The sequence below is a fragment of the Pan troglodytes genome, chromosome 4, assembly GCF_028858775.2.
Source record: "Pan troglodytes isolate AG18354 chromosome 4, NHGRI_mPanTro3-v2.0_pri, whole genome shotgun sequence".
Lineage (NCBI taxonomy): Eukaryota > Metazoa > Chordata > Mammalia > Primates > Hominidae > Pan > Pan troglodytes.
The window spans coordinates 134,476,935-134,504,484 of NC_072402.2; the positions used below are offsets into that span (position 1 = coordinate 134,476,935).

Consider the following 27,550-nt stretch of genomic DNA (forward strand, 5'->3'; position numbering starts at 1 on the left):
ATTGACTTTACTCACATGCCCTGAGTCAGGAAACTAAAATACCTCTTGGTCTGGGTAGACACTTTCACTGGATGGGTAGAGGCCTTTCCCACAGGGTCTGAAAAGGCCACTGTGGTCATTTCTTCCCTTCTATCAGACACAATTCCTCAGTTTGGCCTTCCCACCTCTATATAGTCCGATGATGGACTGGCCTTTACTAGTGAAATCACCCAAGCAGTTTCTCAGGCTCTTGATATTCAGTGGAACTTTCATAACCCTTACAGTCCTCAATCTTCAGGAAAGGTAGAACAGACTAATGGTCTTTTAAAGACACACCTCAACAAGATCAGCCTCCAACTTAAAGAGGACTGGACAGTACTTTTACCTCTTGCCCTTCTCAGAATTAGAGCCTGTCCTCGAGATGCTACAGGGTACAGTCCATTTGAACTTTTATATGACACACTTTCTTGCTCAGCCCCAACCTTATCCCAAACACCAGCCCTCTGGGCAACTTATCTTCCAGCTCCAGTGGGCTAGACAGGAAATTCACCAGGCTGCTAATCTTCTCTTGCCTACTCCAGATTCCCAGCCATATGAAGACACCCCAGCTGGACGATCAGTTCTTGTTAAGAATCTGACTCCTCAAACTCTACAACCTCGATGGACCGGACCCTACTTAGTCATCTATAGTACCTCAACTGCTGTCCACCTGTAGGATCCTCCCCACTGGGTTCACCATTCCAGGATAAAGCTGCGTCCATTGGACAGCCAGCCTAATCCCTCCTCTTTCTCCTGGAAGTCACAAGTACTCTCCCCTACTTCCCTTAAACTCACTCGCATTTCTGAAAAACAGTAATAACCCTTATGAGCTTAATACATCTCTTCATTCTATTAGGTCTGTTCATCCTTACCCTTCTTTTTGCAACAAGGCTTTACAAAGTCACCCCCACTACTTGGACTGAGCCCCAAAAACTAGTCATCCCTACTATCTTCTGTCTAGTCACACTCCTATTCACCGTTCTCAACTACTCATAAATGCCCTACTCTTGTTTACACTGCCAGTTTATACTGTTTCTCCAAGCCATCACAGCTGATATCTCTTGGTGCTATCCCCAAACCGCCACTCTTAACTCCCTTTTAGAGTGGATAGATGATCTTTGCTGGCAGGGGACCCTCCAATACTTTCACTCTGATGAGGTTCTATTCCTTACTTTTATACTCATTCTTATTCTCATTCCCATTCTTATGCCACCCTCTACCTCTCCCTAGCTATCTCCAACACACTATTAATGTTATTCACTCTCTCCTAGCTGTTTCTAATCCCTCCTTAACAAACAATTGCTGGCTTTGCATTTCCCTTTCTTCCAGCACCTACACAGCTCTCCCCGCCTTACATACAGACTGGGCAACATCTCCTGTCTCCCTACACCTCTGAACTTCCTTTAACAGCCCTCACCTTTACCATCCTGAAGAACTCATTTATTTTCTGGACAGGTCCAGCAAGACCTCTCCAGACATTTCACATCAGCAAGCTGCCGCCCTCCTCCGCACTTACTTAAAAAACCTTTCTCCTTATATCAACTCTACTCACCCCATATTTGGACCCCTCACAACACAAACTACTATTCCTGTGACTGCTCCTTTACGTATCTCTCAGCAAAGACCCACTGGAATTCCCCTGGGTAACCTTTCACCTTATCAATGTTCCTTCACTCTTCATCTCCAAAGCCCAACTACACACATCACTGAAACAATTGGAGCCTTCCAGCTCTGTATTACAGATAAGTCCTCTATCAATACTGGCAAACTTAAAAACATTAGCAGTAATTATTGCTTAGGAAGACACTTACCCTGTATTTCACTCCATCCTTAGCTACCTTCCCCTTGCTTGTCAGACTCTCCCCGCAGGCCCTCTTCTTGTTTACTTATACCCAACCCTGAAAATAACAGTGAAACGTTGCTCGTAGACACTCAATGTTTTCTCATACACCATGAAAATGGAACCTTCCCCTCTATGCAGTTACCTCATCAGTCCCCATTATAACCTCTGACGGCTGCCACCCTAGTTGGATCCCTAGGAGTCTGGGTACAAGATACCCCTTTCAGCACTCCTTCTCATCTTTTTACTTTGCATCTCTAGTTTTGCCTCGCACAAGGTCTCTTCTTTCTCTGTGGATCCTCTACCTACATGTGTCTACCTGCTCATTGGACAGGCACATGCACACTAGTTTTCCTTACTCCCAAAATTCAATTTGCAAATGGGACCGAAGAGCTCCCTGTTCCCCTCATGACACCAACACGACAAAAAAGAGTTATTCCACTAATTCCCTTGCTTGTCAATTTAGGACTTTCTGCCTCCACTATTGCTCTCAGTACTGGAATAGCAGGCATTTTAACCTCTGTCATGACCTTCTGTAGCCTCTCTAATGACTTCTCTGCTAGGATCACAGACATATCACAAACTTTATCAGTCCTCCAGGCCCAAGTTGACTCTTTAGCTGCAGTTGTCCTCCAAAACTGCCGAGGCCTTGACTTACTCACTGCTGAAAAGGGAGGACTCTGTATATTCTTAAACGAAGAGTGTTGTTTTTACCTAAATCAATCTGGCCTGGTATATGACAACATAAAAAAACTCAAGGATAGAGCCCAAAAACTCACCAACCAAGCAAGTAATTATGCTGAACCCCCTTGGTCACTCTCTAACTGGAGGTCCTGGGTCCTCCCAATTCTTAGTCCTTTAATACCTATTTTTCTCCTTCTTTTATTTGGACTTTGTATCTTCCGTTTAGTTTCTCAGCTCATCCAAAATCATATCCAGGCCATCACCAATCATTCTACCTGAAAAATGCTCCTTTTAACAACCCCACAATGTCACCCCTTACCACAAAATCTTCCTTCAACTTAATCTCTCCCACCCTAGGTTCCCACGTCGCCCCTAATCCTGCTTGAAGCAGCCCTGAGAAACATCGCCCATTACCTTTCCATACCACCCCCCAAAATTTTCACCACCCCAACAGTTTACCACTATTTCGCTTTATTTTTCTTATTAATATAAGAAGACAGGAATGTCAGGCCTCTGAGCCCAAGCTAAGCCATCATAACCCCTGTGACCTGCATGTCCAGATGGCCTGAAGTAACTGAAGAATCACAAAAGAAGTGAAAATGGCCTGTTCCTGCCTTAACTGATGACATTACCTTGTGAAATTCCTTCTCCTGGTTCAGAAGCTCCCCCACTGAGCACCTTGTGACCCCCGCTCCTGCCCACCAGAAAACTACCAGCTTTGACTGTAATTTTCCACTACCTAACCAAATCTTATAAAACAGCCCCACCCCATCTCCCTTCACTGACTCTCTTTTCGGACTCAGCCCGCCTGCAGCCGGGTGAAATAAACAGCCTTGTTGCTCACACAAAGTCTGTTTGGTGGTCTTTTCACATGGACACAAGTGAAAATCATGTCTTATGTGGGAATGTGGATGGAGCTGGAGGCTATTATCCTTAGCAAACTAATGCAGGAACAGAAAACCGAATACCACATGTTCTTACTTACAGGTAGGAGCTAAACGATGACAATTTATGAACACAAAGAAGAAAACAACAGACACTGAGGTGTACTTGAGAGTGGAGGGTGGGAAGAGGGAGAGGAGCAGAGAAGATAACTATTTGGTACTGCACTTAATACCTGGGTGATGAAATAATCTGTACAAGAAACCTCCATGACTTGAGTTTATCTATATAATAAACCTTCACATGTACCACCAAACCTAAACTAAAAGTTAAAAAAAAAGAATATTAGGTGTAAAAAGACATGTTGATTATTTTTCTAAATTGTGCTCTGATTTTGGAATGACAAAATCAAGAGTTATGAGAAGATATTTAGGCACTTGATTAAAATAGAAACAATAGCTTGGTTACCTATTAATCAAAGAGACCATATGATATTTTAAATAAACATTGAAAAAGATGACACAAGAATATGGAATCTTGGCTCTTTAGAATCAAAGGCATAATAAAGTCACACAAAGAACAGAAAATTATTCTGGCGAGACTTTGAGTTCTTGCTATCCAGACAGATAACACAGGGTGTAAAAAATAACCTTTTTCTTTCCCTCATAAGAGCAGAAATAAATACTCTAAGACAAATCTATGACTTTAACAGAGAGAAATCATATTCTAGGTTTTCATTAATGTCAGACTTAGCAGTGAAGATTCTCAGGTTCCTCTCACTCCCCTTTTTTAAACTTATGGATGAGCCCATCAACACTATGCAAACTTTTCCAGAATTTGAGGACATTCCTTGGCTTCTTTCAGACTCATCATTTGTAAGTATTATAAATCAATTTCTAAAAACCCTCTACAACTTTCTATATTCACGTTTTGTCTCCCATTATTCTTTTTCACATGTGGAACAACCAGACACTTTACTTAGGTCAAAACTACCTCTTTGATCCTTGCCATTTTCCTTTCCCATGATCTTGCAAATAGTTGAATTTATTTGCCATAATGCCTGGTATAGTTTTTTGTTTGTTTGTTTGTTTGTCTGTTTTTTTGTTTGTTTTGTTGTTGTTGTTGTTTTTAGGTGGAGTCTCACTTTATTGCCCAGGCTGGAGTGCAGTGGTGCAATCTCAGCTCACTGCAACCTCTGCCTCCCAGGTTCAAGAGATTCTCCTGCTTCAGCCTCCGGAGTAACTGGGATTACAGGCTTGCACCACCACACCCAGTTAATTTTTGTATTTTTAGTAGAGACAGGGTTTCATCATGTTGTCCAGGATGATCTTGAATTCCGGGGCTCAAGTGATCCGCCTGCCTCAGTCTCCCAAAGTGCTGGGATTACAGGCATGAACCACCATGCCCAGACCCTGGTATAGTCTTAACCATTTATATTCATTAAAACTTATAAACAAATTCTATTTTAAAAAGAGAACTTGTAAGTAAGTATGTAATTAAGAATTATCTGTCATACACAAGCATTTAGGCAGACCCAAAAGCATAGAGGAACATATAATACAACCTCCTACTGCCATCCACATGCCTTTTACACCTTCTCCAAGTGGCAAAAAGAAACACTTCCACTAACAAGATCCAAAGATACAGTCACTCTATAATATATGCAAATAGGAAGCAAAAGTATACCCATTTAGATGTTAAGATGACACTCAGTAACCGAGATTTCTGTATTCTATTTTACTTAGAAATTACCCAGGTAGTCAAAGATTCTTCATTAATCATTATCCATTATCAATTTAATATTAGTTTATAGATTCAAAGTTTACTGAGGGTGTTAGAAATTATGTTCAAACAGACATGCTACACATATAATTGCTGTTAATAGAAAAGGTTTGTAAAAACTCTAATTCAATTTATTTGAAAATTTTGTTTTCCCACAATCCTAAATATTATGTAGGGCTAATATTAGCTAATCTAATAAATGAATTAGTGTAAAAAGTTTAGGAAGTTCAGATTAACTAGTATCTTCACATAAAAGAAAATATACCAAACCTTACTTTCAAAAAATCTTATATTTATACCCCACACTGATAAAACCATAGGAAATTACATGTAACTGTTGCTAATCCTAATTATTAAATCAACCTGATTTGGACATGGATTCATCTTGATTACTTGAATTTTGATGCTTATGAAAATGCCTCCTAGCTAGCATTTTCTGTAAGAGAGAATTTTTGTAGGTTAGCCCATTTAAAATATTAGTTTAGCTTCTTTATTTGGGGGGATGACATGGTTTGGCTCTGTATCGCCACCGAAATCTTATGTTTAATTGTAATTCCCTATGTTGGGGTGGAACTTAGTGGTAGATGATTGAATTATGGGGGTGGATTTCCCCCAGCTGTTCTCATGATAGTGAATTCTCACAAGATCTGGTTGTTTAAAATTGTGTAGCACTTCCCCTTTTGCTCTCTGTCTCCTGTCACCATGTGAAGATGTGCTTGCTTTCCCTTTACTTCCACCATGATTGCAAGTTTCCTGAAGCCTCCCCAGCCATGCCTCTGGTACAGCCTGTGGAACTGTGAGTCAATTAAACCTCTTTTCTTTAAAAACTATCCAGTTTCAGATAGTTCTTTATAGAAATGTGAGAACAAACTAATACAGAAAATTGGTACCAAAGAAGTGGGGCATTTCTATAAAGATACATGAAAATGTAAAAGCAACTTTGGAACTGTGTAATGGGCAGAAGTTGAAACAGTTTGGAGTGTTCAGAAGAAGACAGGAAGATGAGGGAAATTTGGAACTTCCTAGAAACTTGTTGAATGATTTGACCAAAATGCTGATAGTGTTATGAACAGTGATGTCCAAGCTGAGGTGGTCTCATATGGAGATGAGGAACTTACTGGGAACTGGAATAAAAGATCCCTCTTGCTACACTTTAGCAAAGAGACTGGCAGCATCGTGCCCCTGCTCTAGAGATCTGTGGAACTTTGAACTTGAGAGACATGATTTAGGGTATCTGGTGGAAGAAATTTCTAAGCAGAAAAGTGTTCAAGATATGGCCTGGCTGCATCTAAAAGCTTATGCTCATTTGCATGACCAAAGAAATGACCTAAAACTAGACCTTATATTTAAAAGGGAAGCAGAGCATAAAAGTTTGGAAAACATGCAGTCAGATCATGCAATAAAGAAGAAAAACCCATTTTCTGGGAAAAAAAATTCAAGGTTACAGAAATTTGCATAAGTAAAGAAGAGCTGAATGTTAATAGCCAAGACAATGGAGAGAATACCTTCAGGGCATTTCAGAGACCTTAGCAGGAGCCCCTCCCATCACAGGCCTGCAGGCCTAAAAGGGAAAAAATGTTTTGTGGGTCAGACTCAGGGCCCTGCTGCTCTGTGCATCCTTGGGACAAGGCACCCTGCATCCCAATTGCCCCAGCTCCAGCTGTGACTAAAATGGGTCAAAGTACTGCTGGGGTCATTGCTTCAGAGGATGCAAACCCCAAGCCTTGCTGACTTCCAAGTGGTGTTGGGCCTGTGCATGTACAGAAGGCAAGAGTTGAGGTTTGGGGGAATCTGCCTAGATTTCAGAGGATGTTTGGAAATGCCTGAATGTCCAGGCAGAAGCCTGCTGAAAGGATGGAGCCCTCATGGAGACCTTCCACTAGGGCAGTGTGGAGGGGAAATGTGGGGCTGGAGCCCCCACACAGAGTCCCCATTTGGGCACTGCCTAGTGGAGCTGTGAGAAGAGGGCCACTATCCTCCACCTCCCAGAATGGTAGGTCTTTTGACAGCTTGCACTGTGCATATGGAAAAGCCAAAGGCACTCAGTGCCAGCCATGAGGGCTGTACCCTGCAGAGCCACAGAGGCAGAGCTGCCCAAGGCCTTGGGAGCCTACCCCTTGCATCAATGTGGCCTGGATGTGAGACATGGAGTCAAAGGAGATTATTTTGGAGCTTTAAGATTTAAGAACTGCCCTGCTGGGTTTGGGACTTGCATGGGGCCTGTAGATCCCTTTGTTTTGGCCAATTTCTCCCTTTTGGAATGAGAGAATTTACTCAATGCCTATACCCCCATTATATCATAGAAAAACAAACTTGTTTTTGATTTGCAGGCTCACAGAGGGAAACAACTTGCCTTGTCTCAGATGAGACTTTGGACTTGAACTTTAGAGTTAATGCTGGAATGAGTTAAGACTTTGGAGGGCTGTTGGGAGGGTATGATTGTGTTTTGAAATGTGAGAAGAACATGAGATTTGGGGGGGTCCAGGAGCAGAATGATATGGTTTGACTCTGTGTCCCCACCCAAATCTCATGTCAAACTGTAATTCCCAATGTTAGGGGAGGAACCTGGTGTAAGTTGATTGGATCATGGGGGTGTATTTCTCCCCTGCTGTTCTCCTGATAGTGAGTGAGTTGTCACAAAATCTAGTTGTTGTTTGAAAGTGTGTAGTGCTTCCCTTTCACCATCTCTCCCCTGTCACTATATGAAGATGTGTTTGGTTCCCCTTTGCCTTCTGCCATGATTGTAAGTTTTCTGAGGGCTCCCAAGTCATGCTTCCTGTACAGCCTGTGGAATTGTGAATCAATTAAACCTCTTTTCTTTATAAACTACCCAGTCTCAGGTAGTTTTTTTATAGCAATGTGAGAATAAACTAATACGGGGAATTCTGAGAATATTATATCTATGTAATTCCTTAAAGTCCTATGAAGCATTTAATTAATTTAAGAGACATTGTAATCTAATTTATTAATATCCTTCAGGAGAAGGAAAATGTTTCACACTCACAGTGAGAAGTAAAGCTTTTCTTAATTACATACAAACGTACAGAGAGCTTGCAGTTTCAGTTCTGTAAACTAAGTCACAGGTCAAGAACAGATAGAAATACAAACATTCACTTATCCAGATCTCAAAGGATATGCTTAGTTCCAGGAAGCACAAAATATTTTCTTAGTTACTTGAGCTCACAAATGGTCAAACAAACTGAAAAGACTAACAGAATTATCTCTCATTTCTCACCCAAGAGAGTATATCCCATCGTTCTAGTAAAGATCACCAAATGATCACACTATGCAGCCAGAGTCCCATCATTGCAGTCACCAGTGGCAAATGACTATTGGTCATGCTTAAATCAGAACTATGGCTAAATCTATCCAAGGGCCAGAAATAAAAAAGAGAAACATGATTAGAAGAGTAAGCAAGTGAAAGTGTGTGTGAGAGAGAGGAAAGACGAAGATTTATTACCACTTGAGATCCATTGTAGGAGCCAAAATCACTTGCCGGAGCTGCAGCAGCCCAGGTTTGTTTCCCATGCCTCAGAGTTTAATGAAAACTAGCAGGTTAGTCCACTTGACAATCTCAGCAAATCTTCAAAAACCAACAATTATTTCAATTCCCCAAAATTTAAAAACATGCAAATATAGAAACAACATGTATCCAAAATTACTGATTCATCAATAAGGAAATAACTAAGATGGTAAAGTTATTTAAAAGAGCATTTTGATCAAATAAACAATCTAATGCAACTTAAAGAACTAGAAAAGCAAGAGAAAACCCAACCAAAAATCAGTAGAAGAAAAAAATTAATAAAGGTCAGAATAGAAACAAATGAAATAGAAATGGAAAAACAATACAAACCTCAATGAAACAAAAAAGTTTTTCGGAGTTTAACAAAATTGACAAACCTTTAGCCAGACTAAGAGAAAAAGAGAAAATATTCAAATAAATAAAATCAGAAATTAAAAAGGACATACTACAACTGATACTGCAGAAATTCAAAGGATCACTAGTGACTACTATGAGCAACTATATTCCAGTAAATTGGAAAATTTAGAAAAAATGGACAAATTCCTAGATTCATACAACCTACCAAGATTGAACCAGAAAGAAATTCAAAACCTGAACAGACTGATAACAAGTAACAAGATTGAAATCATAATAATAACAATAATAAAAATCTCCCAGTAAAGAAAAGCCTGGGACCTGATGGCTTTGACTGAGTTCTACTAAACCGAATTCTACTAAATATTTAAATAAGAACAAATACCAATTAGTTCTTCTAATTCTACTATTTAAGGAAGAACTAATATCAATCCTACTCAAACTATTCCCAAAAATAAAGGAGGTTGGAAGATCTCCAAACTCATTCTATGAGGCCAGTATTACCCTGATATCAAAACCAGTCAAAGACACATCAAAAAAAGAAAACTACAGGCCAATATCTCTGATGAATATTGATGCACAAATCCTCAACAAAATACTAGGAAGCTGAATTCAACAACACATTAGAAAGATTATTCATCATGACCAAGTAGGATTTATCCCTGAGATGCAAGGATGATTCAACATATACAAATCAATCAATGTGATATATCCTATAAACAGAATGAAGGAGAAAAATCATATGATCATTTCATTGACACTGAAAAAGCATTTGATAAAATTCAACATCCCTTCATGATAAAAACTCTCAAAACCTGGGGATAGAAGGAACATACTTCAACATAATAAAAACAACAGACCCACGCTAATATACTGAATGGGGAAAAACTGAAAGCTTTTCCTCTAAGATAAGGAACACAACAAGGGCGCCTGTTGTCACCACTGTTATTCAACATAGTGCTAGAAGTCTTAGCTAATCAGACTAGAGACATGCAAAAGAATGAAACTAGACCCCTATCTCTCACCATATAAACAAATAGAGTCAAAATGGATTAAAGACTTAAATCTAAGACCTCAAATTATGAAACTACTATAAGAAAACATTGGGGAAAATCTCCAGGACATTGGTATGGGCAAAAATTTCTTATTACCCCGCAAGTACAGGCAACCAAAGCAAAAACGGACAAATAGGATCACATCAACTTAAAAAGTTTCTGCCCAGAAAAGGATGCAATCAACAAAGAGAAGAGACAACCCACAGAATGTGAGAAAATATTTGCAAACTACTCAACTGACAAGTAATTAATAACCAGAATATATAAGAAGCTATAGGAAAAAAAATCAAATAATCTGATCAAAAATGGGCAAAAGATTTGAATAGACATTTCTCAAAAGAAGATATACAAATGGCAAACAGGCATAGAAAAAGGGGCTCAACATTACCAATCATCAGAGAAATGCAAATCAAAACTATGATGAGATATCATCTCACCCCAGTTAAAATGGCTTATATCCAAAAGACAGGCAATAACAAATGCTGGAAAGGATGTGGGGAAAAGGGGACCCTTGTATACTCTTGGTAGGAATGTAAATTAGTACAACCACTATGGGGAACAATTTGGAGATGCCTCAACAAACTAAAAATTGAGCTACCATTTAATCCAGCAACTCCACTGCTGGATATATACCCAAAACAAAAGAAATCAGTATATCGACAAGATACGTGGACTCCTATGTTTGCTGCAGCACTGTTTTCAATAGCTAAGATTTGGAAGCAACCTGAGTGTCCACCAACAGATGAATGGATAAAGAAAATGTGGTACACATATACAATGAAGTACTATTCACCCATAAAAAATAATGAGATTCAGTCATTTGCAACAATATGAACAACATAGATGGAACTGGAGATCAGTACGTTAAGTGAAATAAGCCAAGCACAGAAAGACAAATATTGCATGTTCTCGCTTATTTGTGGGATCTAAAAATCAAAACAATTGAACTCATGGACATAGAGAGCAGGAGGATGTTTACCAGAGGCTGGAAAGGGTAGTAGGAAGGGGCGGATAAGGTGAGGATCATTAATGGGTACAAAAAAAATAGAAAAAATAAAAAAGATCTACTATTTGATAGCACAAATAGCGACTATTATTAATAATAACTGCACATTTTTAAATAAAGAGAGTAATTAGGTTGTTTGCAACTCAATGAATAAATGCTTGAGTGGATGGATACCCCATTCTCCTTGATGTGCTTATTTTACATTGCATGCTTGTATCAAAACATTTCATGTACCCCATAAATATATATACCTACTATGTACCCACAAAAATGAATAAAAATAGATTTTTAAAAAAGACTTACTATGAAACTAAGAAAAATATCTCTTTAAAATATGGTAAGGATGAAAAATAAAACTTATTTTTTACACAAAAAATAAGTAAATAAAAGAGCATTTTGAGGAACATGGACTGTGTTTACTATATTGTGGTAGGCTGAAATAAGATCCCCCAACACTTGTATCCCCAGAACCTGTGAGTATAATATCTTACATGGCAAAAAAGATTTTAAAAATTAATTTAGTCTAAGGATATTTATATGGGAAATAATCCTGGATTATCTGAGTGTGCTCAGTTTAATCACAGAATAAAAATAGAAGAGGAAGGCAGATGGTAGGTCAGAAAGATGCTATGTGAGAAGGATCTGCTGTTGCTGGCTTTGAAGTTAGAGGAAGGGGACCATGAGCCAAGAATGTGATGACCTCCACAAGCTGGGAATATCCCTCAACTTATACTTAGCAAGAATATGGATGGGGACCTCAGTCACAAACCTGTAAGGAACTGAATTCTTCCAATAACTCACATGAGCCGGAAACAGATTCTCTCCTGAGAGACTTCAAAAAGGAGCAAAGCATGCACAGACCTTGACTTTAGTCTGGTAAGACTTGTACCAAACTTCTGACATTCAGAAGTATGGAATAATAAATCTGAGTTGTTTTAAGCCACAACATTTGTGGGAATTTGCTATAGCAACAATAGAAAACTAACATACTAGAATGGAGATTTAATTTGTTAAATTCCTACAGGACAATAAAACTGTGACCTTGAAACTTATCTTTTCTGCCACACAGATACCTACATTATGCATTTGATATGTTTAGGTTTTGTGTCACCACCCAAATCTCATCTTGAATTGTAACCCACAGGTGCGGAGAGAGAGACCTGATGGGAAGTGGTTGGATCATGGGGGCAGTTTCCCTGTTGTCATGATAGTGAGTGAATTCTCATGAGATCTGATGGTTTTATAAATGGTAGTTTTTCCTGCACTCTCACATGATCTCTTTCACCTGCTTCCCCTTCTACCATGATTGTAAGTTTCCCAAGGCCTCCCAGCTACGTGGAACTGTGAGTCAATTAAACCTCTTTCCTTTGTAAATTACCCAGTCTTGGGTACTACCTTTACAGCAGCGTGAGAACAGACTAATAAAACCTTTAACATCAGAGTATGACTTCATAGTTAATAGTGAATATCAAAATAAAAAACAGGTACATTATTCTAGATATTTAAATTATTGTTTAGTGAATCCATTAAACAATGTCCCAGTATGACATTGAAAGAACATTCTATTCACCTTTTTGCCTTCTTTCCAAGTTTAATTATTTTTTTTTCTGCCAGGTGAGACTAGATGTCATTTCATTTTATAGACTATAAGTTCCATGATGGCAAACACCATATTTTTTTCAACTGATATCTTACTTGAGTCTAACACATTGTCTGACATATTGTGGGTGCTAAATAAATGTTGAATGGATAAACAAACCTCTGCAATCTCATGTCTGAATATTTCCTGCTGTGAAATTTATGATTCAACCTCACTGAATTCCTTCCATTCCTTAAATATCAATAAACCATGCTCTCTCTCACTGTGAGACTTTTGCACTTTATTTTTTCTCTGCCTGAAACCCACATCCCCATTTTGCCTGGCTAGTGAGCAATCAATGTTAGAGCTCAGCTCAGATGTCACTTCCTCTGGGAAGCAGTGTCTGGTCACTCTCCCCTTCCCATACATCATTCTCTTTGCTCTGACAGTCTGTGTACTTACCCCTCCATAGCACTTGATGCATTATATTTTTCTGTATGTTCTCTTCTTGATAGACTAATGCAGCAAACAATAATAGTGTTTTTGCTTGTTTGTTTTTAAGGCAGGGTCTCACTCTGTTGCCCAGGCTGGAGTTCAGTGGCGCCATCGTGGCTCACCACAGCCTCAACCTCCCTGGGCTCAGGTGATCCTCCCATCTCAGCCTCCTGAGTAGCTAGGACCACAGACCTGCACCACCACACCCAGCTATTTATTTATTTTTTTGTATTTTTAGTAAAGACAGCATTTCACCATTTTTCTCAGGCTGGTCTTCAAACTGCTGAGCAACCATAATAGTTTAATCATCAACCCTAGAGTCAGACTGCCTGGCTCTACAATTGACTAGCTGTATTAATTTAGGTCATTTAATCCATGACTCCATTTTTCATATCTAAAGTAACAACAATATTAATGCAACTACTGCATAGGGCTGTTGCGAGGACTAAATGTTAAAGACTTAGGACAGAGCCTGGTATACTGCTAGCTCACAGGAAGCTTTTGCTGTTTTGTAAGCTTCCTGAACTCAGAACCACCATCTTATTCACTCTTTTCCTTAGTTTCTGATACAGAAAGCCTGCCATAGAGTGAGTGTTCAGTATCCTTTGGTGACTTGAAGAGATTTGTGATCCAGTAAAGAACATCCTTCTGTGGGACCATAATTGGATATAAAAAAGCAATGTCTTTATAGTGAGATAAGCTACCCAGAGAGGCTCAACTTCAAAGGCAAGAGGGATCCTCCAACTCACCCCCACCCCAAATATCTGGAAACCAAAGTACCGGTCCTGGTGCTCCCTGGAGGGGCCTGTTGACTCAAGCCTTCTGGGACATATACCTCATTACATCACAGATGCAAGAAGCCTATTCCCCAAAAGACTGTGGATTCTCAGTAACAGCAGACCCTTTCCATCCCTACCTCCCTAAAACACATAAACGCATGTGCACACACATACACACCACTCCCTCCATCCCACCCCAAGCTTCCTGGATCAGGAAATTCTCCTGTGGTCTTTAGACACATTATGCTGACCTGAGGAATCAGGCTTTATAATTCCAAGAGCTTGTTCAGGCCCAGGATGACTCGAAGGAAAATAAGAGTTGCCTTTGACTGAAGGAATGCAGTGCCATGTTTTCCCTCTTTGGTTATTGGGGTTCCTAGCTGAGTCATTACACCCTTTTTGGTGCACAGATTGAGAGCTTTCCTCAGCCTTTCTGCCCAGCAGGGTCCGGAAGCACCAGCCCATCCAGGAACAGCACAGAGCTGGCTGATGACTTCATCAAATTCACACTCCTGCAGGCATCTGCCTACAGCCCCCACAGAGTGAAAAGAGAACATAAATTATGTGAAAGGCACAGTCTCTTTGCAGAAATTACCCTGAGCCAGCATGGAATTTGTGCATGGATAGAAACTGTGAGATTTGGTATGAATTTTTAAAGGCCCAGTCTTATCACATACTGGACCTGTGTGGGCTGCATTCAAAAGAGCTGTGCAGGAGCCTCACTGGTGATTGTCCACATCCTCCTAGTTTCCATCTGTTATTGAATAAGGTTTTACATTGTTTGCCAATGTATGCTTTTATTTTCCCTATCACTAAAGAGCAGAAAACACCAAACAAACATAAAAAAAACTAGACAGTACATGCCTGAATTATTATTATTATTTTGCCATTGAGAAAAGCGAGCCAGAAGAGGTTACACAAAATGTGAAAGGCTATATAGCACAATAGGCACAGAGACCAAACTCTTGAGTTCCGGATTTCTAGGGACATTACAGCATATAATCCATACAACAATCTACCAGTTGGATGCTATTAACCCACTAGCAAGGAAGCACTTTTTTTTTTTGACAATTAAACATTTATTTTTTACCTGAAAACTCCACAGCTAATAAAAGAGGTGGGTGAATATTAGAATTTTTGCTTTTTTTTTTTTTGGTTTGTCTGTCTTATTTATTATACCTTAAGTTCTAGGGTACATGTGCACAACGTGCAGGTTTGTTACATAGGTATACATGTGCCATGTTGGTTTGCTGCACCCATTAACTCATCATTTACACTAGGTATTTCTTCTAATGCTATCCCTCCCTCTGCCCCCTACCCCAGGACAGGCCCCAGGGTATGATGTTCCCTGCCCTGTGTCCAAGTGTTCTCATTGTTCAATTCCCACCTATGAATGAGAACATGTGGTGTTTGGTTTTCTGTTCTTGTGATAGTTTGCTCAGAATTATGGTTTCCAGCTGCATCCGTGCCCCTGCAAAGGACATGAACTCATCCTTGTTCATGCAATACTGCATAGTATTCCATGGTGTATATGTGCCACATTTCCTTAATCCAATCTATCATTGATGGACATTTGGGTTGGTTCCAAGTCTTTGCTATTGTGAATAGTGCTGCAATAAACATACATGTGCATGTATCTTTATAGTAGCATGATTTATAATCCTTTGGGTATATACCCAGTAATGGGGTGGCTGGGTCAAATGGTATTTCTAGTTCTAGATCCTTGAGGAATTGCCACACTGTCTTCCACAGTGGTTGAACTAGTTTACACTCCCACCAACGGTGTAAAAGTGTTCCTATTTCTCCATATCCTCTCCAGCATTCGTTGTTTCCTGACTTTTTAGCGATCGCCATTCTAACTGGTGTGAGATGGCATTTCACTGTGGTTTTGATTTGCATTTCTCTGATGACCAGTGATGATGAGCATTTTTTCATGTGTCTTTTGGCTGCATAAATGTCTTCTTTTGAGAAGTGTCTGTTCATATCCTTTGCCCACTTTTTGATGGGTTTTTTTTTCTTGGAAATTTGTTTAAGTTCTTTGTAGATTCCAGATATTAGCCCTTTGTCAGATGGGTAGATTGCAAAAATTTTCTCCCATTCTGTAGGTTGCCTGTTCACTCTGATGGTAGTTTCTTTTGCTGTGCAGAAGCTCCTTAATTTAATTAGATCCCATTTGTCAATTTTGGCTTTTGTTGCCACTGCTTTTTGTGTTTTAGTCATGAAGTCTTTGCCTGAATGGTATTGCCTAGGTTTTCTTCTAGGGTTTTTATGGCTTTAGGTCTAACATTTAAGTCACTAATCCATCTTGAATTAATTTTTGTATAAGGTGTAAGGAAGGGATCCAGTTTCAGCTTTCTACATATGGCTAGCCAGTTTTCCCAGCACCATTTATTAAATAGGGAATCCTTTCCCCATTTCTTGTTTTTGTCAGGTTTGTCAAAGATCAGATGGTTGTAGATGTGTGGTGTTATTTCTGAGGCCTCTGTTCTGTTCCATTGGTCTATATATCTGTTTTTGGTACCAGTTCCATGCTGTTTTGGTTACTGTAGCCTTGTAGTATTGTTTGAAGTCAGGTAGTGTGATGCCTCCAGCTTTGTTCTTTTTGCTTAGGATTGTCTTGGCAATGCAGGCTCTTTTTTGGTTCCATATGAACTTTAAAGTAGTTTTTTCCAATTCTGTGAAGAAAGTCATTGGTAGCTTGATGGGGATGGCATTGAATCTATAAATTGCCTTGGACAGTATGGCCATTTTCATGATGTTGATTCTTCCTATCCATGAACATGGAATGTTCTTCCATTTGTTTGTGTCCTCTTTTATTTTGTTGAGCAGTGGTTTGTAGTTCTCCTTGAAGAGACCCTTCACATCCCTTGTAAGTTGGATTAGTAGGTATTTTATTCTCTTCATCTTGTGAATGGGAATTCACTCACGATTTGGCTCTCTGTTTGTCTATTATTGGTGTATAGGAATGCTTGTGATTTTTGCACATTGATTTTGTGTCCTGAGACTTTGCTGAAGTTGTTTATCAGCTTAAGGAGATTTTGAGCTGAGATGATGGGGTTTTCTAAATATACAACCATGTCATCTGCAAACAGGTACAACTTGACTTCCTCTTTTCCTAATTGAATAGCCTTTATTTATTTCTCTTGCCTGATTGCCCTGGCCAAACATCCAACACTAATGTTGAATAGGAGTGGTGAGAGAGGGCATCCCTGTCTTGTGCCAGTTTTCAAAGGGAATGCCTCCAGTTTTTGCCCATTCAGTGTGTTATTGGCTGTTGGTTTGTCATAAATAGCTCTTATTATTTTGAGATATGTTCCATCAATACCTAGTTTATTGACAGTTTTTAGCATGAAGTGCTGTTGAATTTTGTCAAAGGCCTTTTCTGCATCTATTGAGATAATCATGTGGTTTTGTCATTGGTTCTGTTTATGTGATGGATTATGTTTATTGATTTGCATATGTTGAAACAGCCTTGCATCCCAGGGATGAAGCCGACTTGATCGTGGTGGATAAGCTTTTCGATGTGCTACTGGATTCGGTTTGCCAGTATTTTATTAAGGATTTTTGCATTGATGTTCATCAGGGATATTGGTCTAAAATTCTCTTTTTTTGTTGTGTCTCTTCCAGACTTTGGTATCAGGATGCTGCTGGCCTCATAAAATGAGTTAGGGAGGATTCCCTCTTTTTCTATTGATTGGAATAGTTTCAGAAGGAATGGTACCTGCTCCTCTTTATACCTCTGGTAGAATTCGGCTGTGAATCCGTCTGGTCCTGGACTTTTTTTGGTTGGTAGGCTATTAATTATTGTCTCAATTTTAGAGGCTGTTATTGGTCTATTCAGAGATTCAACTTCTTCCTTGTTTAGTCTTGGGAGGGTGTATGTGTCCAGGAATTTATCCATTTTTTCTAGATTTTCTAGTTTATTTACATAGAGTTGTTTACAGTATTCTATGATGGTAGTTTGTATTTCTGTGGGAAGCACTCTCTTGAAAGGAATAAGACTGGATTCTGAGAGTAAACATTTGATGAAAAAATATAGTTCAAATCCTGCACACCTGGGTGACTTAGAAAATTTTAACTATAAATAAGGGCATTCAAAATACATAGCAGTATTGGCAAAGGGAGTCCCAAATGCCATGTCCAGACTATTTGTCTTTCTCTCTTCTTTCTAGGACAGCAGTTGGTTGACATTTAAAGGGCTACTGTCCCAGAAGGCTGCTTGCCTGGGCCCATGGCACTGCCAGAAATCACAAGACTAAGCTGAAAAAGCACAAAGAAGTTTCCTTTCGTTCCAGGAACCTCTTGGCTTGAATAGGAAATAGCCTCTTAGTGACACTACACTGCAATTTCAAATAATAGGTTTTTTATCACCTCTTTGAGAAATATCACCTTGGGTTCATCCCAGAAAAATAATACAAAGTAGAATTTTTTCAAACGTAATCCCCTTGGGTTCATCTCAGAAAAAAATAGAAAGTAGAATTCTTTCAAACTTAATCCCTTCTTTGTATTTGTCTCCTCTGCATCTCTCCAAAGTAGATGGGTAGGAGAGGGAAACAGTGCTGTAGAAAATGGGACAAGACCACACCCTAATAAATCAAGAAAACATGGTTTGCCAGAGGTCTCCTTTCCCAGGCTCAAGCCTCAAGTTTCTAATTGTCCCTACATTACTCCCACAAATGCCTTTCTGGGAGAGTCTTGTATGCTAGACCTCTGCCATCTTCCCATCCTTTCTCCCTTCCTCCTAACCTTCACTCTTGAGAAAGACTCATCCTGGCTTCTGTGTCCATAGAACCTTGAAGCAGCTTTCTGGTGAGGAGGTGAGCTACTTCCTGCAAAACTACTAGTAGCTGCTATTGATTAATGTATTCTTCCAACCAGGTAATGTATTCCTGTTCCAACAGAAGTCTTCTTGAGACATATCTGAAAGTGACATAGTAACCAGAAGGAAGATTTTTGGAGGGTTCTTGAACTAGCTCTACATAGGAAACTGCCAACAATAACTTCCTGTGGCATTTGTTAAATTGTGATTCTGCCCCTCACTGCTTGACTTAGTCCTCTTGACAAGGGCCAGGAGGAGAAAACAGGTCTCAAAGAACAGTGTACATCAAAGCCTGGCTTTCCAGCAATGCCTGACCCTGCCAAAGAAGGCAGGGAAGCCCCCACAGAGCCTCTTAGAAACCTCAACTCCCTCAGCCTCTTGTCCCAGAGCATCACTGGCAGGTATAGACCAAGCATATTCACATCCACATGTACGTCTTTTTTGCTTTTATTCATTTTAGTTTATAACAACTATTTATTTAGGACGTGGTTCTGTGAGCTGTTAAATTGTTCTATTGTCAGATCATAGCTGTATACATTTGTGGGGTGTCAAAACGATGTTTTAACGTATATATACAATCAGTGTGATTAAATCAAGCTAATTAACACATCCATCACCTTGCTTACCTATCTTTTTTATGGTGAGACATTTGAAATTTACTGTCTTAGTTGTTTTGAAATATACAATGCAGTATTATTGACTATAGTCACCCTGGTGTACAATATATCTCAAAATCTATCCCTACTGTCTCTCTGAAACTTTGTACCCTTTGATTAACAATTCCCATTCCCCTCTCAATCTGAAACACTGTACCCTTTCATCAGCAACTCCTCATTCCCTCCCTCCCAGCCCACTCTTAGCCTCTTTCTACGCTCTATTTCTATGAGTTCAACTTTGTTAGATTTTTACATGTAAGTGAGATCATGCAGCATTTGTCTTTCTGTGCCTGGTTTATTTTACTTAGCATAATGTCCTTCAGATTCATCCGTGTTGATGCAAGTGACAGGATTTCTCCGTTTTTAAGGCTGAATAATTTTCTATTGTGTATGTTTCACATTTCCTTTATACACTCATCCATTGATGGATACCTAAGTTGTTTCATGTTTTAGCTATTGTGAATAATGCTGCAATAAACATGCAGAGTACAGATATTCTGTTGACATGATTTCAGTTTCTTTATATATTCAGAAGTGGGATTACTAGGTCATACGGTAGTTCTATTTTTAATTTTTTGAGGAACCTCCATGTTAGTTTCCATAATTGATGTATAAATCACATTCTCACCAACAGGGTATGAGTTTTCTTTTTCTGCATCACTCCAAGATTTGTTATCTTTCTTCTTCTTGATAAAAGCCACATTAACAGATGTGAGGTGATATCTCATTGTGGTTTTAACTTGAATTTCCCTAATGATTAGTGATGCTGGGCATTCTTTAATGTACCTGTTGGCCATTTGTGTGTCTTCCTTTGAGAAACGTCTGCTCAACTCCTTTGCCCATTATGTTAGATCATTCTTTTGTTGTGAGAAATTAATATCTGAGATTGGGTAAGTTATAAAGAAAATAGGTTTAATTGGCTCACAGTTTGAAGCCTATACAGAAAGCATAGCCCCGGCATCTCCTCAGCTTCTGGAGTGGCCTCAGGGAGCTTTTACTCATGGCAGAAGGCTACTTGGGAGCAGGCACAAAGCATGGTGAAAGCAGGAGCAAGAGAGAGAGGGGAGGTGCCACACTTTACATCAACCGGATCTTGTGAGAACTCACGGTTGTGATGACAGCACTAAGCACAAGTGATTTGCCCCCATGACCCAAACATCTCCCACCAGGCCTCACATCCACAACTGGGGATTAGATTTCAACATGAGATTTGGGTGGGGACAAATATCCAAACTATAACACCCATTTTTAAATCAGGTTTTTGTTTCTTTGCTATTGAGTTGTTAGAGTTGCTTCTATGTTTTGGATATTAACTCCTTGTCAGATGTATGGTTTGCAAATAATTTCTCCCTTTCTATGAGTTGTCTCTTCACTTTGTTAGTAGTGTCCTTTGTTGTGCAGAGGCTTTTTAGTTTAATATAACCCCATTTGTCTATTTTTGCTTTTGTTTCCTGTGCTTTCAGGGTTACATCCAAAAATACCATTGCTTAGACCACTGTTAGGGAGATTTTCCACTGTTTTCTTCTAGCATTTTTACAGTTTTGGGTCTTATTTTTAAGTCTTTAATCCATTTTGAGTTGATTTTTTAATTGTGTAAGATAAGGATTCAATTAAGCCCTGAATTCTCTAATTCTGAAAGGGTGGTGTGAAGTAACTTTATTCCTACTAGGAAGGTTGTAAGACAAACTTATTTAAAATAACTGTGGATCCAATAAATTATTAAAAATATAAATACAAGAACAAATGTAAATTTCGACATTAAAAACAAAAGGTGGGAGAAAGGCAGTGAAAGTGTAGAGTTTTGTATGCAATTAAAAGCAATTATTGTCAGCTTAAAGTAATCTGTTTTAAGGATAACATGTTTTATGTAAGCCTGATGGTAACCACAAAACAAAAACCTATAGTAGTTGCACAAAATATAAAATAAAAGCTTTCAAACTGTACCCCCACAGAAAATCATCAAACTACAAAGGAAAACAGTAAAAGATGAAGAAAGAAACAAGGGACCTACCAAACTATCAATAATTACATCGAATGTAGATGAATTAAATCATCCAATAAAAAGAGTGGCTCAATAGATGAAAAAAAAAAAAACAAGAAAAAACTTGCTTTACTAGTAAGGACCCACATAGGCTGAAAGTAAAGGAATGCAAAAAGATATTCCATGCAAATGGAAACTAAAAGGAGCAAGTGTAACTATGCTTATCTCAGACAAAATACACTTTAAGTCAAAAACTATAAAAAGAGACAAACATGATTACATAATAATAAAGAATATACAAATATATATTTGTAACATTGCAAATATATATGCCCCCAACATTGGAGCACCTAAATTTGTAAAGCAATTATTAAATAATCTGAAGGGAGAGATAGAATGAGTTACTATTATAGTATGGTGCCTCAATACCCCACTTTGGACAATGGGCATATTATCTAGACAGAAAATTAATAAACATTGGTCTTGAATTATACTTTAGACCAAATGGACCTGACAGACATATACAGCACATTCCATCCAACAACAAAATACACACTCTTCTGAAGTACACAGGGAACATCTTCCAAGGTAGATCATATTTTAGGCCACAAAACAAATCTCAACACATGTAAGAGGAATGAGGTCATATCATGTATCATTTCAGATCTCAATGGCATAAAACTATAAATCAATAACAGGAGAAATCTTGGAAAATACAGAAATATGTGGCACATATTTCTGTTACAGTTTCAGTACACAGATCTTTTACCTCCTTGATTAAATTTAGACCTAAGTATTTAATTTTTTTGGTTGCTATTGTAAGTGGGATTACTTACTTAATTTGCTATTCAGATAGCTTGTTATTAGTATAAGGAAATGTTCCTAATTTTTGTATGTTGATTTTGTAACCTGAAACTTTACAGAATTTATCAGTTTTAACAGTTTTTTGGTGATGCATTTATGGTTTTCTATACATAAGATCATGTCATCAGCAAATAGACTTGCATTTCCCTAATGATTAGTGATGTGGAGCACACTAATAGGTCACAGAAGAAATAAAAAAGGAAATAAAAAGTACCTTGAGACAAACACAAATGAAAACACAACATACCAAAACTTAGGAAAAGCAGCCCTAAGAGGAAAATTTATAGCAACAAATACCTATATATAAAAAAAATTCACAATCTACTGTTATAACTCAATAAATTGGTAAAAGAACAAACTAAGCCCAAAGTGAGCAGAAGAGAGGACATAGCAAAGATCAGAGTAGAAATAACTGAAATAGAGACTAGAAAAACAATAGAAACATTGATAAAACTGAAAGTTGGTTTTTTGAAAAGGTTAAAAAAGAAAAGACAAACCCTTAGCTAGACCAACTAGGAAATAAAGAATAACTACTCAAATAAATAACATCACAAATGAAAGAGGAGACATTACAACTGATACCACCAAAATACAATAGATAATAAGAGACTAATATGAACAAGTATATGCCAACAAATTGTAAAACCAAGAACAAATGGATAAATTCCTAGATACATACAACCTACCAAGAATGAAGAATGAAGAAATAGAAAATCTGATTTGACCAGATTTTCTGGTCAAATCATGAGTAAGGGATTGAATCAGTAGTTAAAAAAAAAAAAAACTCTCACCAAAGAAAAGCCCAGAATCAGACAGCTTTACTACTGATTCTTCCCAACACTTAAAGAAGAACTAATACAAATTCTTCACGAATCCTTCCCAAAAAATCATGGTAGAAAGAATACTTCTGAACTTGTTTTACAAGGCTAGCATTACCTTTTTACCAAGGCCAGACAAGGACACTACAAGAAAAGAAAATTACAAGCCAATATCCCTGGTGAACACAGATGTAAAATCCTCAATAAAATATTAGCAAACTAAATTAAAGAGCACATTGAAAGAATAATTTACCATGAACAAGTAGGATTTATCCCTGGGGTGCAACGATGCTTCAATATATGCAAATCAATAAATGAAATATGCCACATTAATGAAATGAAGGATAAACGTTATATGATCATCTCAACAGATACATAAAAACTATTTGACAAAATTCAACGTTCTTTCATGATTAAGAAAAAACTCTCAACAGATTAGGTATACAGGGAATTATCTGAACAAAACAAAGCCCATACATGACAAACCCATAGCTAACATCATTCTCGATGAAAATTTGAAAGCTGTTCATCTGCGATCAGAGAGGATGCCACTCTCACCACTTCTTTTCAACATAGTATTGGATGTTCTAGCCAGAGCAATTAAGCATGAGAAAGAAATAAGAGACATTCTAATAGAAAAGGAAGAAGTAAAATTATCTCTATTTGCTGATGATATGATCTTATGTATGGAAAACATAAATGCTTCACTAAAAATCTGTTAAAACTGATAAATTCAGTAAAGTTTCAGATTACAAAATCAACATACAAAAATGAGGAACATTTCCTTATACTAATAACAAGCTATCTGAATATCAAATTAGGTAAGTAATCCCACTTACAATAGCAACCAAAAAAATTAATACTTAGGTCTAAATTTAATCAAGGAGGTAAAAGATCTGTGTACTGAACCTGTAAAACACTGATGAAAGAAATTGAAGAAAACAGAAATAAATGGGAAGATATCGCATGTACATGAATTGGAAGAATTAATGTGAAAATGCCCATACTACCGAAAACAATCTACAGATTCAATGTAATTCCTGTCAAAATTCCAATGTCATTTTTTAAGAAATGGCCAAAACAATCCTTAAATTCATGTGGAGCCACAGAAGACCCCAACAAGTGTCTAATATCCAGAATCTATAAGGAACTTAAATCAACAAGCAATAAACAAACAGCCTCATTTAAAGATGGGCAAATGACATGAGCAGACACTTCTCAAAAGAGACATACACATGGCCAAAAAGCATATTAAAAAATACTCAGTATCACTAATCATTAGGGAAATGCAAATCTAAACTACAATGAGATGCCACCTCACACTAGTCAGAATAACTATTATTAATAAAATCAATAAACAGCACGTGCTGGCAAGGTTGTGGAGAAAAGGGAATGCTTATATACTACTGGTGGGAATGTAAATTAGTTCAGTCATTAGTTTCAGTCATTAGTAAATTAATTCAGTGGAAAGCAGTCTAGAGATTTCTGAGAGAACTTAGAATTATAATTTGACACAGCAATCCCATTAGTGGGTACATACCCAAAGGAATATAAGTCATTCTATCATAAAGAGACACACACACACATGTTCATCACAGCACTAGTCACAATACCAAAGACATGGAATCAATCTAAATGCCCATCAATAATGGATTGGATAAAGAAAATGTGGTGCATATACACCACAGAATACTATGCAGCCATAAAAATGAAATCATGCTCTTGGCAGCAACATGGATGAAGCTGGAGGTGATTATCTTAAGTGAATTAATACGGGAACATAAAACCAAATACTACATGTTCTCACTTATAAGTGGGAGCTAAACATTGAGTATACGTGGACACAAAGAGGCCTACTTGAGGGTGGAGGGTAGGAGGAGGGTGAGGATTGAAAAACTACCAATTGGGTATTATGCTGATTACCTGAGTGACAAAATCATCTGTCTACAAAGTCCCCACTATACACAATTTACCCATGTAACAAACCTGCACATTCCTTGAACCTAAAATAAAAGTTGGAAAGAAAACTAACTAAACGAACAAAAGTTACTTCCCAAGCTTATGCCATATTCTTTTTATATCTCCTTAATGAGGTCAAATTGTTGTCTTGGGAGGAGGGTTTTAAATGTTGGAAAATAGCCCAAGGTCATTACGAGTTTAGCCTGATGGCTGAGTACCTTGAACTCTACTGTCTCGCCACTCTGCTTGCTCTTCTGCACAATGATGGGATGATAACAAGAATAAATTTCTTGCATAATTTGTAAAATGACCCTGAAGGCCATCTTAAAAGAAGAGTGAGAGTTACTGAATGGCTTGTTTAGAGCAACCAAAGCACCTGTGGAACAGGTGCACAGTCTTCCAGCATGACTACTTAGAAATCAATAACTCTCACTAGGCCATATAGGTCTGGACAAGATTCATTTATGAGATATAATCAATGTCTCCCTATCAGAGCCACACTGAAAACTAAGTAGTATTTTGCATTGTTACCACCTCTAAAAGCCTGAAAAATGGAAACAATTTCCATAAGCTCCAGAACATTCCAGAAAACCCTTTTCTTTTGCTTCCTACCACATGTATGAGAGACAGCAAGAGAATATGAGAGAACACGGGTTCACGTGCATATGAAGGAGAGAAACATAGTGGATTTTTGTTAGGAGGATATAATTTCTAATCAGCCAGACCCTTTTCACTCAATAATTTCCTACACTGCAGAGAAGTTAGGTGTTGGATCACTTCCCTCTATGCTTTTTAGATCAGAAGTGTAAATTCTAGCAATGTGTTAATTTATTATCAAATGTGGTTATAAACCCCCCAATAATTTGTAGCGCGCACACACACACACACACACAGAGAGAGAGAGAGAGAGATCAAATTTGTAGGAAAAAATCATGTTTTGGAGTCGCATAGGCCATAGCAGTGATTTTTAGAAGCCAAATGCCAAGAGAATAGAGATGTTGAACACTCTAGCCCCTTTGCTCCTAATTAAGCACAAATAAATGTATTTGAATGATTTGATTAGATCTATTAGATTTTATTTTGCATGTAACTAGCATACAGCCAGACCTGGGATTACTCACTCACCACTAAATTGTCTCCTGATTAGAAGGTTGAGTGTTGTTGGTTGGCATTTGGTTCAGTTAGAAACCTTCCCTTCTGAGTGCCAATCTGAACTGGCCACCTTGCAACAAAAAGAAACAGTGGTGTGTTGGCCATGGGCTGGTTCATACCACGTTGAGGCTGAGGATGTGTGGTTTGATGGAAATCTGAATGCTGGAGCTCTCCATCAGTCTTCCCACATGTGAATGTCTGCAGTGTCTCCTATCTACTATGAGGACAGAACTGATAATCAAGAGCCTTCGGGAAAGCCTGGATTGCTGGGCATGTGTCCCATGCCCTGAACAAAGTGTGCTTCCCAAAGCCAGCACTAGTGACCCCTAGCACCCTCCACGAAAACTTAGGTCCACACCAGAGCTGAACTCCCTCTTCACTTCTCTCAAGTATGCTAAGACTAATTTCTGTCTTAGTTCATTTTGTGCAGGTATAACAAAATAACTGAGACTGGGTAATTTATAAAGAACAACCATTTATTTTCTCACAGTTCTGGAGGCTGAGAAGTTCAAGATCAAGGATTCAGGAGGTTTGGTTGTCTGGTGAGGGCTGGTCTCTGCTTCCAAGATGGCACTTTGATGCTGTGTCCTCCAGAGGAGAGAAATGCTGTGATCTCACCTGGTGGATGGCACAAGGCCCAACTGTCACTGAGGAGGGGAAGACCCAGGAAGAAAGGTCAAAAATCAAGCAAATTGCCTCACTATCCTCTCAAGTCCTTCAGAGCCTCAGGATCCCCTGTGGACCCTGGAAGTTTTCCCCCACCTTACTCAGGTCACTCCTTTCTCCGAGACCTTCTAAACTTTGAGGAAACTAAGAGACCTAGCCCTAAGCATAGATGGGACAGGATGGTGTAAATGTGCAACACAAACCAGCAAGACACAGGTACTCTCCTCTACCTTCCCTGCAGAGCAAGCGGTGTTGACAACAGTGAAGATGATGATAATGATGACAACTGCAGTGTTTTGGAGAGCAAATACCTAGGGCCAGCTATTTTACAGATATCCTTATGTTACTATCCAAAGAAACTTTATAAAGAGACGATGGAAAATCACAGCTTTGAACTAGATGACCTGTGTCTTTATTTGATTTGCCTGCCCTTCCTTCAGAATTTTTTTTTGTCTTTCTCTACCTCCCACAAGTTGAATGCCTACCTCATGCTCCTAGGTCTCCTCTCTATCAGAAAATTTGGTCCCCACTGGTGCTATGGGTTACCCATGGCTGTCTCCCTTGCTTAGGCTGTGAGCTGTAAGAGGCTGACTTTGTCTCTATAAACCCAACCCAATCCAGTACCAAGGACAGAGTAT

General features: G+C 38.6%; 1 long non-coding RNA gene across 1 annotated transcript in view; it reads left to right on the forward strand.

The window, feature by feature from the left end:
• Positions 1-27,299, forward strand: part of LOC134810027 (uncharacterized) — a 34,894-nt gene extending 7,595 nt beyond the window's left edge. Inside the window, exons 2-4 of the long non-coding RNA XR_010157095.1 lie at positions 17,625-17,786; positions 18,170-19,246; positions 26,737-27,299. This is a non-coding gene — a long non-coding RNA (uncharacterized LOC134810027). The remainder of the gene's footprint in view (positions 1-17,624; positions 17,787-18,169; positions 19,247-26,736) is intronic.
• Positions 27,300-27,550: the final 251 nt, after the last annotated feature.